This window comes from Triticum dicoccoides, chromosome 7A (assembly GCF_002162155.2).
Source record: "Triticum dicoccoides isolate Atlit2015 ecotype Zavitan chromosome 7A, WEW_v2.0, whole genome shotgun sequence".
NCBI lineage: Eukaryota > Viridiplantae > Streptophyta > Magnoliopsida > Poales > Poaceae > Triticum > Triticum dicoccoides.
In genome coordinates this window covers 617439065-617454389 of record NC_041392.1, presented here as the reverse complement: position 1 = coordinate 617454389, position 15325 = coordinate 617439065, and positions in this window count along the sequence as shown.

The window sequence follows — 15325 nt, the reverse complement described above, 5'->3', positions numbered from 1 at the left end:
TAGTGGAGAAAGAGAAGGGCAGCCAGGGTGGGCCGCGCGCCTCCTCCCCCTGGTCTGAATTGGACTAGGAGAGGGGGGGAGCCCCCCTTTCCTTCTCCCTCCTCACTTCCTTCCCCCTCCTAGTAGGAGTCCTACTCCTACTAGGGGGAGGACTCCTCCTTGGCGCGCCTACAGGGTCGGCCGGCCTCCTCCCCTTGCTCCTTTATATACGGGGGGAGGGGCACCCCTAGACACACAAGTTGATCCACGTGATCGTTTTCTTAGCCGTGTGCGGTGCCCCCTTCCACCATAATCCTCAATAATATTGTAGCGTTGCTTAGGTGAAGCCCTGCGACAGTAGAACATCAAGATCGTCACCACGCCGTCGTGCTGACGGAACTCTTCCCCGACACTTTGCTGGATCGGAGTCCGGGGATCGTCATCGAGTTGAACGTGTGCTAAAACTCGGAGGTGCCGTAGTTTTGGTGCTTGATTGGTTGGGCCGTGAAGACGTACGAGTACATCAACCGCGTTGTGCTAACGCTTCCGCTGTCGGTCTACAAGGGTATGTAGATCACACTCTCCCCTCTCATTGCTATGCATCACCATGATCTTGCGTGTGCGTAGGAAAATTTTGAAATTACTACGTTCCCCAACAGTGGCATCCGAGCCTAGGTTTTAAGTGTTGATGTTATATGCACGAGTAGAACACAAGTGAGTTGTGGGCGATATAAGTCATACTGCTTACCAGCATGTCATACTTTGGTTCGGCGGTATTGTTGGATGAAGCGGCCCGGACCGACATTACGCGTACGCTTACGCGAGACCGATTCTCCCAACGTGCTTTGCACAAAGGTGGCTAGCGGGTGTCAGTTTCTCCAACTTTAGTTGAACCGAGTGTGGCTACGCCCGGTCCTTGCGAAGGTTAAAACAGCACCAACTTGACAAACTATCGTTGTGGTTTTGATGCGTAGGTAAGATTGGTTCTTGCTTAAGCCCGTAGCAGCCACGTAAAACTTGCAATAACAAAGTAGAGGACGTCTAACTTGTTTTTGGAGGGCATGTTGTGATGTGATATGGTCAAGACATGATGCTATTTTTTATTGTATGAGATGATCATGTTTTGTAACCAAGTTATCGGCAACTGGCAGGAGCCATATGGTTGTCGCTTTATTGTATGCAATGCAATTGCGCTGTAATGCTTTACTTTATCACTAAGCGGTAGCGATAGTCGTGGAAGCATAAGATTGGCAAGACGACAATGATGCTACGATGGTGATCAAGGTGTCGCGCCGGTGACGATGGTGATCACGACGGTGCTTCGAAGATGAAGATCACAAGCACAAGATGATGATGGCCATATCATATCACTTATATTGATTGCATGTGATGTTTATCTTTTATGCATCTTATCTTGCTTTGATTGACGGTAGCATTTTAAGATGATCTCTCACTAATTATCAAGAAGTGTTCTCCCTGAGTATGCACCGTTGCGAAAGTTCTTCGTGCTGAGACACCACGTGATGATCGGGTGTGATAGGCTCTACGTTCAAATACAACGGGTGCAAAACAGTTGCACACGCGGAATACTCAGGTTATACTTGACGAGCCAAGCATATACAGATATGGCCTCGGAACATGGAGACCAAAAGGTCGAGCGTGAATCATATAGTAGATATGATCAACATAGTGATGTTCACCAATGAAACTACTCCATCTCACGTGATGATCGGACATGGTTTAGTTGATTTGGATCACGTAATCACTTAGAGGATTAGAGGGGTGTCTATCTAAGTGGGAGTTCTTTAGTAATATGATTAATTGAACCTAAATTTATCATGAACTTAGTACCTGATAGTATCTTGCTTGTCTATGTTTGATTGTAGATAGATGGCCTGTGCTGTTGTTCCATTGAATTTTAATGCGTTCCTTGAGAAAGCAAAGTTGAAAGATGATGGTAGCAATTACACAGACTAGGTCCGTAACTTGAGGATTATCCTCATTGCTGCACAGAAGAATTACATCCTGGAAGCACCGCTGGGTGCCAGGCCTGCTGCTGGAGCAACACCAGATGTTATGAACGTCTGGCAAAGCAAAGCTGATGACTACTCGATAGTTCAGTGTGCCATGCTTTACGGCTTAGAATCGGGACTTCAACGACGTTTTGAACGTCATGGAGCATATGAGATGTTCCAGGAGTTGAAGTTAATATTTCAAGCAAATGCCCGGATTGAGAGATATGAAGTCTCCAATAAGTTCTATAGCTGCAAGATGGAGGAGAATAGTTCTGTCAGTGAGCATATGCTCAAAATGTCTGGGTATAATAATCACTTGTTTCAATTGGGAGTTAACCTTCCAGATGATTGCGTCATTGACAGAATTCTCCAATCACTGCCACCAAGCTACAGGAGCTTCGTGATGAACTATAATATGCAAGGGATGAATAAGACTATTCCCGAGCTCTTCGCAATGCTGAAAGCTGCGGAGGTAGAAATCAAGAAGGAGCATCAAGTGTTGATGGTCAATAAGACCACTAGTTTCAAGAAAAAGGGCAAAGGAAAGAAGAAGGGGAACTTCAAAAAGAACAGCAAGCAAGTTGCTACTCAAGAGAAGAAACCCAAACCTGGACCTAAGCCTGAAACTGAGTGCTTCTACTACAAGCAGACTGGTCACTGGAAGCGGAACTGCCCCAAGTATTTGGCGGATAAGAAGGATGGCAAGGTGAACAAAGGTATATGTGATATACATGTTATTGATGTGTACCTTACTAATGCTCGCAGTAGCACCTGGGTATTTGATATTGGTTCTATTGCTAACATTTGCAACTCGAAACAGGGACTACGGATTAAGCGAAGATTGGCTAAGGACGAGGTGACGATGCGCGTGGGAAATGGTTCCAAAGTCGATGTGATCGCGGTCGGCACGCTACCTCTACATCTACCTTCGGGATTAGTATTAGACCTAAATAATTGTTATTTGGTGACAGCGTTAAGTATGAATATTATATCTGGATCTTGTTTGATGCGAGACGGTTATTCATTTAAATCAGAGAATAATGGTTGTTCTATTTATATGAGTAATATCTTTTATGGTCATGCACCCTTAAAGAGTGGTCTATTCTTATTAAATCTCGATAGTAGTGACACACATATTCATAATGTTGAAGCCAAAAGATGCAGAGTTGATAATGATAGTGCAACTTATTTGTGGCACTGTCATTTGGGTCATATCGGTATAAAGCGCATGAAGAAACTCCATACTGATGGACTTTTGGAACCACTTGATTATGAATCTCTTGGTACTTGCGAACCGTGCCTTATGGGTAAGATGATAAAAACACCGTTCTCCGGTACTATGGAGAGAGCAATAGATTTGTTGGAAATCATACATATAGATGTATGTGGTCCGATGAATGTTGAGACTCGTGGCGGATATCGTTATTTTCTCACCTTCACAGATGACTTAAGAAGATATGGGTATATCTACTTAATGAAACATAAGTCTGAAACGTTTGAAAAGTTCAAAGAATTTCAGAGTGAAGTTGAAAATCATCGTAACAAGAAAATAAAATTCCTACGATCTGATCATGGAGGAGAATATTTGAGTTACGAGTTTGGTGTACATTTGAAACAATGCGGAATAGTTTCGCAACTCACGCCACCCGGAACACCACAGCGTAATGATGTGTCCGAACATCGTAATCATACTTTACTAGATATGGTGCGATCTATGATGTCCCTTACTGATTTACCGCTATTGTTTTGGGGATATGCTCTAGAGACGGCCGCATTCACGTTAAATAGGGCACCATCAAAATCTGTTGAGACGACGCCTTATGAACTGTGGTTTAGCAAGAAACCAAAGTTGTCGTTTCTGAAAGTTTGGGGTTGCGATGCTTATGTGAAAAAGCTTCAAATTGATAAGCTCGAACCCAAATCGGAGAAATGTGTCTTCATAGGATATCCAAAGGAAACTATTGGATACACCTTCTATCACAGATCCGGAGGCAAGAATTTTGTTGCTAAATTCGGAAACTTTCTAGAGAAGGAGTTTCTCTCGAAAGAAGTGAGTGGGAGGGAAGTAGAACTTGACGAGGTAACTATACTTGCTCCCTTATTGGAAAGTAGTACATCACAGAAACCAGTTTCTATGACACCTACACTAATTAGTGAGGAAGCTAATGGTGATGATCATGAAACTTCAGAACAAGATACTACTGAACCTCGTAGATCAACCAAAGTAAGATCCACACCAGAGTGGTACGGTAATCCTATTCTGGAAGTCATGCTACTAGATCATGATGAACCTACGAACTATGAAGAAGCGATGGTGAGCCCAGATTCCGCAAAATGGCTTGAAGCCATGAAATATGAGATGGGATCCATGTATGAGAACAAAGTATGGACTTTGGTTGACTTGCCCAATGATCGGCAAGCAATTGAGAATAAATGGATCTTCAAGAAGAAGACTGACGCTGACGGTAATATTACTATCTACAAAGCTCGACTTGTCGCAAAAGGTTTTCGACAAGTTCAAGGGATTGACTACGATGATACCTTCTCACCCGTAGCGATGCTTAAGTCTGTCCGAATCATGTTAGCAATTGCCGCATTTTATAATTATGAAATTTGGTAGATGGATGTCAAAACTGCATTCCTGAATGGATTTCTGGAAGAAGAGTTGTATATGATGCAACCGGAAGGTTTTGTCGATCCAAAGGGAGCTAACAAAGTATGCAAACTCGAGGATCCATTTATGGACTGGTGCAAGCTTCTCAGAGTTGGAATAAACGCTTTGATAGTGTGATCAAAGCATTTGGCTTTGTACAAACTTTTGGAGAAGCATGTATTTACAAGAAAATGAGTGGGAGCTCTGTAGCATTTCTGATATTATATGTAGATGACATATTACTAATCGGAAATGATATAGAATTTCTGAATAGCATAAAGGGATACTTGAATAAGAGTTTTTCAATGAAAGACCTCGGTGAAGCTGCTTACATATTGGGCATTAAGATCTATAGAGATAGATCAAGACGCTTAATTGAACTTTCACAAAGCACATACCTTGACAAAATTTTGAAGAAGTTCAAAATGGATCAAGCAAAGAAAGGATTCTTGCCTGTGTTACAAGGTGTGAAATTGAGTAAGACTCAATGACCGACCAATGCAGAAGATAGAGAGAAAATGAAAGATGTTCCCTATGCTTCAGCCATAGGCTCTATCATGTATGCAATGCTGTGTACCAGACCTGATGTGTGTCTTGGTATAAGTCTAGTAGGGAGGTTCCAAAGTAATCCAGGAGTGGATCACTGGACAGCGGTTAAGAACATCCTAAAATACCTGAAAAGGACTAAGGATATGTTTCTCATATATGGAGGTGACAAAGAGCTCATAGTAAATGGTTACGTTGATGCAAGCTTTGGCACTGATCCGGACGATTCTAAATCGCAAACCGGATACGTGTTTACATTAAACGGTGGAGCTGTCAGTTGGTGCAGTTCTAAACAACGCGTTGTGGCGGGATCTACATGTGAAGCGGAGTACATAGCTGCTTCGGAAGCAGCAAACGAAGGAGTCTGGATGAAGGAGTTCATATCCGATCTAGGTGTCATACCTAGTGCATCAGGTCCAATGAAAATCTTTTGTGACAATACTGGTGCAATTGCCCTGGCAAAGGAATCCAGATTTCACAAGAGAACCAAGCACATCAAGAGATGCTTCAATTCCATCCGGGATCTAGTCCAGGTGGGAGACATAGAGATTTGCAAGATACATACGGATCTGAATGTTGCAGACCCATTGACTAAGCCTCTTCCACGAGCAAAACATGATCAGCACCAAAGCTCCATGGGTGTTAGAATCATTACTGTGTAATCTAGATTATTGACTCTAGTGCAAGTGGGAGACTGAAGGAAATATGCCCTAGAGGCAATAATAATGTTATTATTTTATTTCCTTATATCATGATAAATGTTTATTATTCATGCTAGAATTGTATTATCCGGAAACATAATACTTGTGTGAATACATAGACAAACTAAACGTCACTAGTATGCCTCTACTTGACTAGCTCATTAATCAAAGATGGTTATGTTTCCTAACCATAGACATGTGTTGTCATTTGATTAACGAGATCACATTATTAGGAGAATGATGTGATTGACATGACCCATTCCATTAGCTTAGCACCCGATCGTTTAGTATGTTGCTATTGCTTTCTTCATGACTTATACATGTTCCTATGACTATGAGATTATGCAACTCCTGTTTGCCGGAGGTACACTTTGTGTGCTGCCAAACGTCACAACGTAACTGGGTGATTATAAAGGAGCTCTACAGGTGTCTCCAAAGGTAAATGTTGGGTTGGCGTATTTCGAGATTAGGATTTTTCACTCCGATTGTCGGAGAGGTATCTCTGGGCCCTATCGGTAATGCACATCACATAAGCCTTGCAAGCATTGCAACTAATGAGTTAGTTGCGAGATGATGCATTACGAAACGAGTAAAGAGACTTGCCAATAACGAGATTGAACTAGGTATTGAGATACCGACGATCGAATCTCAGGCAAGTAACATACCGATGACAAAGGGAACAACGTATGTTGTTATGCGGTCTGACCGATAAAGATCTTCGTAGAATATGTAGGAGCCAATATGAGCATCCAGGTTCCGCTATTGGTTATTGACCGGAGACATGTCTCGGTCATGTCTACATTGTTCTCGAACCCGTAGGGTCCGCACGCTTAAGGTTTCGATGATAGTTATATTATGAGTTTATGAGTTTTGATGTACCGAAGTTAGTTCGGAGTCCCGGATGTGATCACGGACATAACGAGGAGTCTTGAAATGGTCGAGACATAAAGATTGATATATTGGACGGCTATATTCGGACACCAGAAGTTTTCCGGGTGATTTCGGAGAAAACCAGAGTACCGGAGGATTACCGGAACCCCCCCCCCCCCTCGGAGAAGTAATGGGCCATATGGGCCTTAGTGGAGAAAGAGAAGGGCAGCCAGGGTGAGCCGCGCGCCTCCTCCCCCCTAGTCCAAATTGGACTAGGAGAGGGGGGGCGGCGCCCCCCTTTCCTTCTCCCTCCCCACTTCCTTCCCCCTCCTAGTAGGAGTCCTACTCCTACGAGGAGGAGGACTCCTCCTTGGCGCGCCTATAGGGCCGGCTGGCCTCCACCCCTTGCTCCTTTATATACGGGGGCAGGGGGCACCCCTAGACACACAAGTTGATCCACGTGATCATTTTCTTAGCCGTGTGCGGTGCCCCCTTCCACCATAATCCTCGATAATATTGTAGCGGTGCTTAGGCGAAGCCCTGCGATGGTAGAACATCAAGATCGTCACCACGCCGTCGTGCTGACGGAACTCTTCCCCGATAGTTTGCTGGATCGGAGTCCCGGGATCGTCATCGAGCTGAACGTGTGCTAAAACTCGGAGGTGTCGTAGTTTCGGTGCTTGATCGGTTGGGCCGTGAAGACGTACGACTACATCAACCGCGTTGTGCTAACGCTTCCGCTGTCGGTCTACAAGGGTACGTAGATCACACTCTCCCCTCTCATTGCTATGCATCACCATGATCTTGCGTGTGCATAGGAAAATTTTGAAATTACTACGTTCCCCAACAGGGGCGACACAGTGGCGGCGGGCAGGTCAAGGCGACGGCGGGAAGACCTCGGGGAGGCGGCTGGGACCGCGGGTCATGGCGCTGCGGCCCGAAGGGGCGACGCAACAGCGGAGCACGAGTCGGTGCAGCCGCGGGGACGGCATCGGGCGGCGGCGGAGACCGCGTGCCACGCTCCCTATGGCCCGATGGGGCGACGCAACGGCAGCGCGAGGGTCGGTGCTGCCACGGAGACGGCCTGAAACGGACGTACTCATGGCGGCTGTAGACCGCGGGCCGCGGCACTATGGCCCAAAGGGGCGACACAAAGGTAGCACGCGGGTCGATGCAGCCGCGGGGAGAACCACGAAGAGGCGGCGCTGCGGCCCGACGGGGCGACACAGCTGCAGCCCGATGCTCGATCGGTGGAGAGGCGCGCTGAACTTAGGGATGATGTTCACGGGGCCTGCGAAGGCGCGCGCAACCGACGAGGCAGGTCGGTCGCACTGCGTAGCTGAGGCGGATCGCGGCAGCGGGTGGGTGATCAATCCGATCGCGCGCGAGGTCGGGGACGTCGCTCGGTGGAGGTGGGGCGGCGACGGAGTCTGAGATGAAGCCGACGACGGCGGGCGGCAGGGCGGCTATGATTGACGGTGATGGTCGACGTAGATCGACGGGTGGGCCGCCGCGCGAACGACGGCGGGGAGGGCCGCCGCATGACGCGTGGCCGCCTGGTCAAGGCGACCGGTGGGCAGACGTGCGAACGACGCGCGAGGCCGCTGGGTCGGGGCGACAGGCGGGCAGACGCACGGACGATGCGCGAGGCCACCAGGTTGATGAAGAAGCCGGCCGATGGCGTCGGTGTTGGAGTAGAGGCGTACGGGGTCGACGGCGGCGGTGGGCGACGCAAACCGATCAAGATTAGATCGCAAAACCAAAAAGAAAAACGCCGATCAAAACGATCGGCAAGAGAGCGAAAAACCCGGAGCAAGGCTCGGGAAAAAGACTCTCTAGGGAAGCCGGCCAACACGGTCGGCGGACGAGACCTATGTACAGGCGGCGCGGCCCCCGGCGGCGATGATGGAGGCCGACCGCCCCGGGGACGGTGTGCAAGTGCGGAAGCGGCGTCGGCTAGGGTTTAGGATCGACTTGTGATAGATACCATGTTAGAAGGGAGAGAGGGATATTGGTGGAATTGTTTTTGTATTGCTTGAGCCTCATGGGTATATATATAGGAGTACATGATCTACTTGGAGTATAAGGCAAGCCAGAATATTCCTAGTCCAACCTATGTTTCCTAATACAATCACGTTACTCAACAGTCCGTGCCCTGATTTTTTAACATAGCATAATCAAAGTCGCTCGCATTCATAAGAGCAACTCCAACGGGACGACCTAAACGGACACGCGCTTTGTCCGCTTTTTGTCCGTTTGGATCGGCCAGGCGGACGTGCGTGTCCACATTCTTAAATGGATCGGCTTGACCGCCCAACAGAAGGCAGACCCAAATGTGCCGGTGTGAAGAAAAAAAAGCTCACAGAAATAAACATAATTAAACATAAGTGGCCGGTCAACCGCCGGCCAAAGTCCACTTAAACCTAATTAAACATTAATTAAAACATAAAAACAAGTTTGTGCCCGCACGCTGTCCTAGACGTTGTCGGCCTTGCCCTTGTCATTGACGTCGACGTCGCTATCGTCATCGCCGCTGTTGAGGTCGATGAAGACGGGAGCAGGGCCAGCCCACCCGAACGCCGCCTGGTATGCTGCCAGGGCAGCCTCCTCCGGCGTCTGCTGGGGCGGCGGCATTGTGGCTCGTCGCGCGCGCTCCTCCTCCTTCTCAAGCCGGAGCGCCTCCGCATCGCATTGCAGCATCTCCTCTTAGCACATCTGCCGCTCGCCGTCGGCCTGCTCCTGACGGAGCAAGTGAGCCTTCCGACGCTCAAGGTGGGCCGCCTCCTACGCTGGCGTCGTGGTGTAGTGGACAGGAGGCGCGCTCACCCACTCGCGATATTATCCCGTCCACGTGTAGGCCTCCTCCGGCGAAGTGGGTGGAGGCGGGGAGCGCTTCCGTGTCGGCTCCGGCTCCGACTTGGGCTCGACGGGCGGCGGCGGTGGCAGAGGCGGGACAAAGAGCGGGGTGTGGACGGAGTCCCCTGCCGCCGACAGGGCAAGGGCTTGCACTAGTCCATCCCAGTGCGCGTCCTCCTCGAGACGGCTAGCCTCCAGTGCGTGCTGCAGGGCCTCCTCAAGGGCGGCTTGGTACTCTGCTTCCGCCTCCATTTCCTCCAGCTCTACCCGCGGGGGCGGCGGTGGAAACGATGGCGGGATGGTGTCGACGCCTACACATTGTTGCTCCTCGTGTTTGAGGGCAAACCATGCCTCCCAGTTGGGAGAGTCGGTGGCGTACTCGGGCATCCGCCGCTGCTCCGCCGTGAACTGCGAGCTACGCCTGTGCATCTCCTCGTCGTGCACCGCTGGGTTCACGGAACCGCCGACACCAGGATCCGGTGCGGATCCAGGTACCAGTGGTGAGGCAGCGTGACGTCGGGGTAGGGCAGCGGCTGCCTGTACTCCCAGTGCCACCGCGCTTGGTGCACCGGGATGTGCAGGCGCCGGCGAACTGGGCGGAAATGCGCCGGCGCCAGAGGAGGAGGGGGAGGAGGAGCACGGGAGGACGAGACGCCGGGGATGCCCTTGCCCTTGCCTCTGCTAATGAGGCCCATCGCTTGCTAGGGTTTGCTGTTGCCGACGAGTAAGCAAAGGGAGTGGTGGGGGAGAGGGGGTAGACGTGGACGGAAGTGGATGAGGTCGGCCCCCGTCGCACACGTGGTTAAAAAAGACGCTTTCACTGGCTGACTAGTGGGCCCGCTGTCGGTGGTCGTCATAAATAAGACGTCGGGTGGTAATTGGCTGGCCTACAGGTTGGGCCGCGATGGACGCCGAGGAGATGCCCGGCGCGTCCGCGCCGACGCATTTTAGGCGCAATTTTGAACCAGAAATGCGTTGGTGTGGACGCCTGGTGGACGAGATTTGGATTTGGGCCAACGTGTTGGGCCTCCACTTTTGTCCGCGCTGACCCAAACGGACGCATGCGGATAAAATGAGTCGCCTCATTGGAGTTGCTCTAAGAATATATTTTTTATATACGTAAGAGCATTTCTAACCAATCCCCAAGAAATAAAGAAGTATCCGGCGGAGTAAACCTTTAGTGAAGTATATTTTACTCCACTAAATTTTGGTTGGACCTAGCTAATCCCCTATATATAACGGAGAAATTTTTATTTTTTCTAAACTTTGCAATTCGAATGTGCATTGCAACAACATATTAGCACACATATAAAATCTAAACATAATTTTGAATGTTCAAGCAAATCATGAATATAATTTACAAACCGAATTTAAAGTTTACAAACCAAATTATTCAAATTTAAACACGCCGTATGGTCCTAATGTAGCAAATAATCTGTATGCAGTCAAACGGTGATCTTCTCCGAGGCGTGTATCAAAGTCCCTCACATATAAATTTGAATATGTCTCCCCACTTGAACGAACATCGCCGAAAAGTATGAAATAAATCAAAAAATATCATCTTAAGATTAACATATCATCTTGAGATTGACGAATTTATCATAAACGCCTTATAGTGAACGAAAATGTCTCCTCGCTTGAACAAACATCGCCGAAAAGTATGAAATAAATCAAAAAATATGTGTGGACGCCCCATTTTGCTCCTTTCAATATTAGGAAGGTAGAAAATCGGTGGGGGGGATCGGTGGGAGGGGTTCGAGGGGTACGAACGGGCCTCCTAACCCTAAGCCGCCGCCGCCACAACTACTGCCGCCGCCTCGGTCCCCCTCCTCTTTCCCGTCCGGCGGCCTCGTCGGCGGCAAGAGGAGTGGGGACCCATCCGTCTTGTTTTATTTTTCTTAGGTTTTTGTTTCTCCGGTGGCATCGACGAGGTGGTGGCGACGATGGCGTGTTGGAATAAAGTCTCTCCGGTCTCTCCCTACCTCGACGACGTCCGATCCGGCGCCGGCGAAGGGCCTGTGAGAGTTTGTGTCCCCAGATCGATTGGTTTCCTTCAGATCTTAGCAGTTGGTGTGTCTTTCAAGGAGTATTTTTGGCTGGCGTTTGGTGTGGCGACCATGACATCTTCTTGTGTGTTGTTCTGTGGCTTAATCCGGTTTCTCCAACCCTCTGATCTGGTGGTGGTGGATTGCAAGCTTGTTCTGCTTGGGGTGATGCTCCAGCCGATGCTGCTTCAACGACTTTTAGATCTCGTCTCAAGGGGCGAGTGGCTATTGCGGTCTTCAAAGCCTTGTGTGGCGAGGGCATTTGCAGGTTTTGCTTTTCTTTGCTGTTGGTTCAGTGCAATTTTCAATCACCAGCGGGCAGCGTACAATCAGAGGAAGAAGAAGACTAGTATGTTTTTTATTGTAATTTTATTTTTTACTGGTCGTTCTACGTCCAGTTGTCTATCCTTTGTACTGGCCTTTGTTTTCCTCGATGATAATCAGATTTAAGATGCCCTTTGGGTGTCTTTATTCAAAAAAAAAATATTAGGAAGGTAAAAGCCTTCGGCCTCTACAAACACAGGGTCATCTTTATTTTACGTAATTCTAATTGGGTAATCGGTTGAGCGCACGTCCATCGTCTTACTCGTGTTAAAAAACGTTCATATTTTTGCCAAAACATATCAAAACCAACGTGGGCTATTGTGTCTGGCTCGTCTACAGTGCTTCGAGTAGCTACAATGTACAAAATGGAAAAGTCGAAAGGAAAAAGAACGTGGAATAGAAACCCAATGTGCGTGAAGGTAGCTTAATGGAGTGAAGTATGTTTTAAACCTTAAGCTTTGTAGACTTTGTTGTAAACGAAACTTCACCTCCGAATCCCTAAGTCTATGTCCTGTGCTTACTGATCTCGGTCAATCTCGGCCCCCAAATCCCGCCTAGAATAGTTTGGCGCACCGGGAAACGATCCAAGGAGGCAGGAAGATGAATGCGAGTCGCGAGGAGCCACATGGATGGTTGTACCAAGCTCGGAGGTGTGGTGAATTGCATGGATGTGCACGCACATCAACTGTCCGACAGAATGGTCTCCTTGTGCAGCACTATAGCAGTACGTTAGAGACAAGCGAGGTTTCTGAGGTCTTGCTCTTGCGCTCTTGATGGACAGCATGGATGCTTGGCGCAGGCTCCTCCCCTCGACTCTCGCGGCGAGCGTACTGCCTTACACAACAAAGACAAATCGTGTCAGGATTCAACCGAGCTCACCATGACTCCTCTACTTTCGGTATACCACATATCACTGGCATGGCAGATGACTTAGCAAGTTAGCATGTCCAATTCATTACAGGCACACTATGATTTATTAGAGCATCAACACTATATATTGGCAGCACTGCCTCTACAGGTGGGTCCCACGTGTTGCCTCTTAGCTCAGCCAAAAATTGTGCAATGTATGAAGGCCTCAGCAACCGGCCTCTAAGATGGAGCCCACCATGAATAGAAGTCCATACTGTACTCGAAAAACATACAATCTGTATGAAAAAACCATGGACCTCAAAACATTTTTTTAAACGTGTGTAATAGTGTGTTCCTGTTGTTTACAGAAAATGTACAGCGTACATTAAATAAAAGTAGACATCAAAACATATAATTAGAAAATGTTAAAGGTGTATATAAAAATGTTTCTGATGTCTACCAAAAATGTATATTGTGTTGTGTGTGAAACATGTTTATTGGCATGAAAAACATGTTCGCCTTTTATTTGACAAAATGTTGACCATGTATTTGTAGCGACCAGACCTCAAACAGTTCAACTCTGTGCTCCGGTGTCATCCCTGAATCAGTAATGCTGACACCACACAGTACTTAAAGAATTTATAACAGAGTAGCAATCACACACATATTACATCGAGTGTCTCAAAAAAGAACTTATTATAATAAATATGGCTTAAGGCTATATAATAATGATAACAGCGGAAGGCTTGGAAGATAAGTGAGTCCATCAACTCCAACGGCATCACTGAGTATAGAACCACGACCTAAAGGCACCTTACTCGTCGTCTGAAAAGTCTGCAACATGAACGTTGCAGCCCGAAACGGGTCAGCACATGGAATATGCTGGCAAAGTAACACATAGAGAGCAATGAGAGAATAAGGCTATACTACATGCATATTTGGCTGGTGGAAAGCTCTATGGTTACAGTTTTGCGTAAAGCCAATTTTTCCCTACTGCAAAGGAATAAATTTTATTTAACTATCATGGTAGTTGTTAAACATTGAGAGTGTAGACACCCTCTCAATCCAATTAAGCATCATCATTAAAACCCAACAAAATTAATTTAGAGTAACATGATGACATTCACATGATAATCCAAGTACTAGATACTCAAGATGTCCATAACCGGGGATACGGCTAACCATGATTAGTTTATACACTCTGCAGAGGTTTGCGCACTTTTCCCTACAAGACTTGATCTCCTCCGTTGGGATTCTCGCACTACATGATGTTAGAGAAACGGATGACCGAGACATAGTCTTTCAGAAGCGCTTGCACCTTACGAACGGGTAGACCGTACCAACCTACATCCTCTACATCTGCTAGTCTACCACTGTAAGAGTTCGCACGAGTTAGTCAACTATGCTAGAGCCCATAGTAGCTTGTGGCTGCACACAGAAGTTTCTAGTATGAATAATCTTATGATCTCTTTGAGTCTGGGTGGTGGTCCAAAAAAAATAGGCAATCGCTGGAATATCCAGGTGCCTCAATCCATCCAGATGTGTGTTTAGGTTGCCACCTTAAGTAAACTATTAATTTAACAATCTCACATCTGTCATGAATACACTCACCCAATCCACGTCTACTAGCATAGCATGGCATCAAGCAAATGTAGAAGTAACTCCCAAAGGTTTGATAATAAAACAGGTAATATGTACTACCTCATCTACTTTCCAAACACACAATTTAATTAGATTCTAATCATGCAATGGTGTGAGGATTGATCTAATGCAATAAAAACTGAGTAGTAGGAGGTATGATCAAAGTGTTACTTGCCTTGCTGATGATCCGCAAAACCTAGCGATTCGAAGTAGCAAGCAGCGCACTCCGGGTACTTTATCGCAAATAAACAAGCATACAATAAGTACTCATCTAATGCACAGGTAAAACTCGAATAAGAGATCTAACCAGATAGTTCAACTTAAGAACTTCGGTTAGCAAAAAGAATCAAATCAAACGAAGCAACGAAAGACAAACAGCGAAAGAAACAAGCTTCATTTACTATTCTGGATCTAGGTCAAATTTTACAGAGGCAAAAACTTGTTTGAGTTGGTTAAACGGAAAGAGGGTTTCAAGACGAAACTCCATGCGCTTGAATCGCCTGATTCCGATAACCGAGCGAAAAGTTAAACTAGAACAAAAATCGGATCAGAAATCGCGATCAGAAATAATCGCGGAATAATCCGAGAAAAAAGAAAAAAACGATAAACAGAATAACGAACGAACGTTGGTTTTCTGGAACTAAACGATGAACGCGTTCGTTAAAACGAACGGACGAGCGAACGCTCGCTAAATACATAAACCAGAAAAAAAACAGATCTATTAAAAAAACAAAAACTAGGGTTTTAAAAAAAACCGAATCGGTTTTTCTTAGAAAACCGGGCGACGGGGCGGCTACCTCGGCTTGGTCCGGCGGCGGTGGGCAGCAGCAGCGGCAGGCGGCGCGG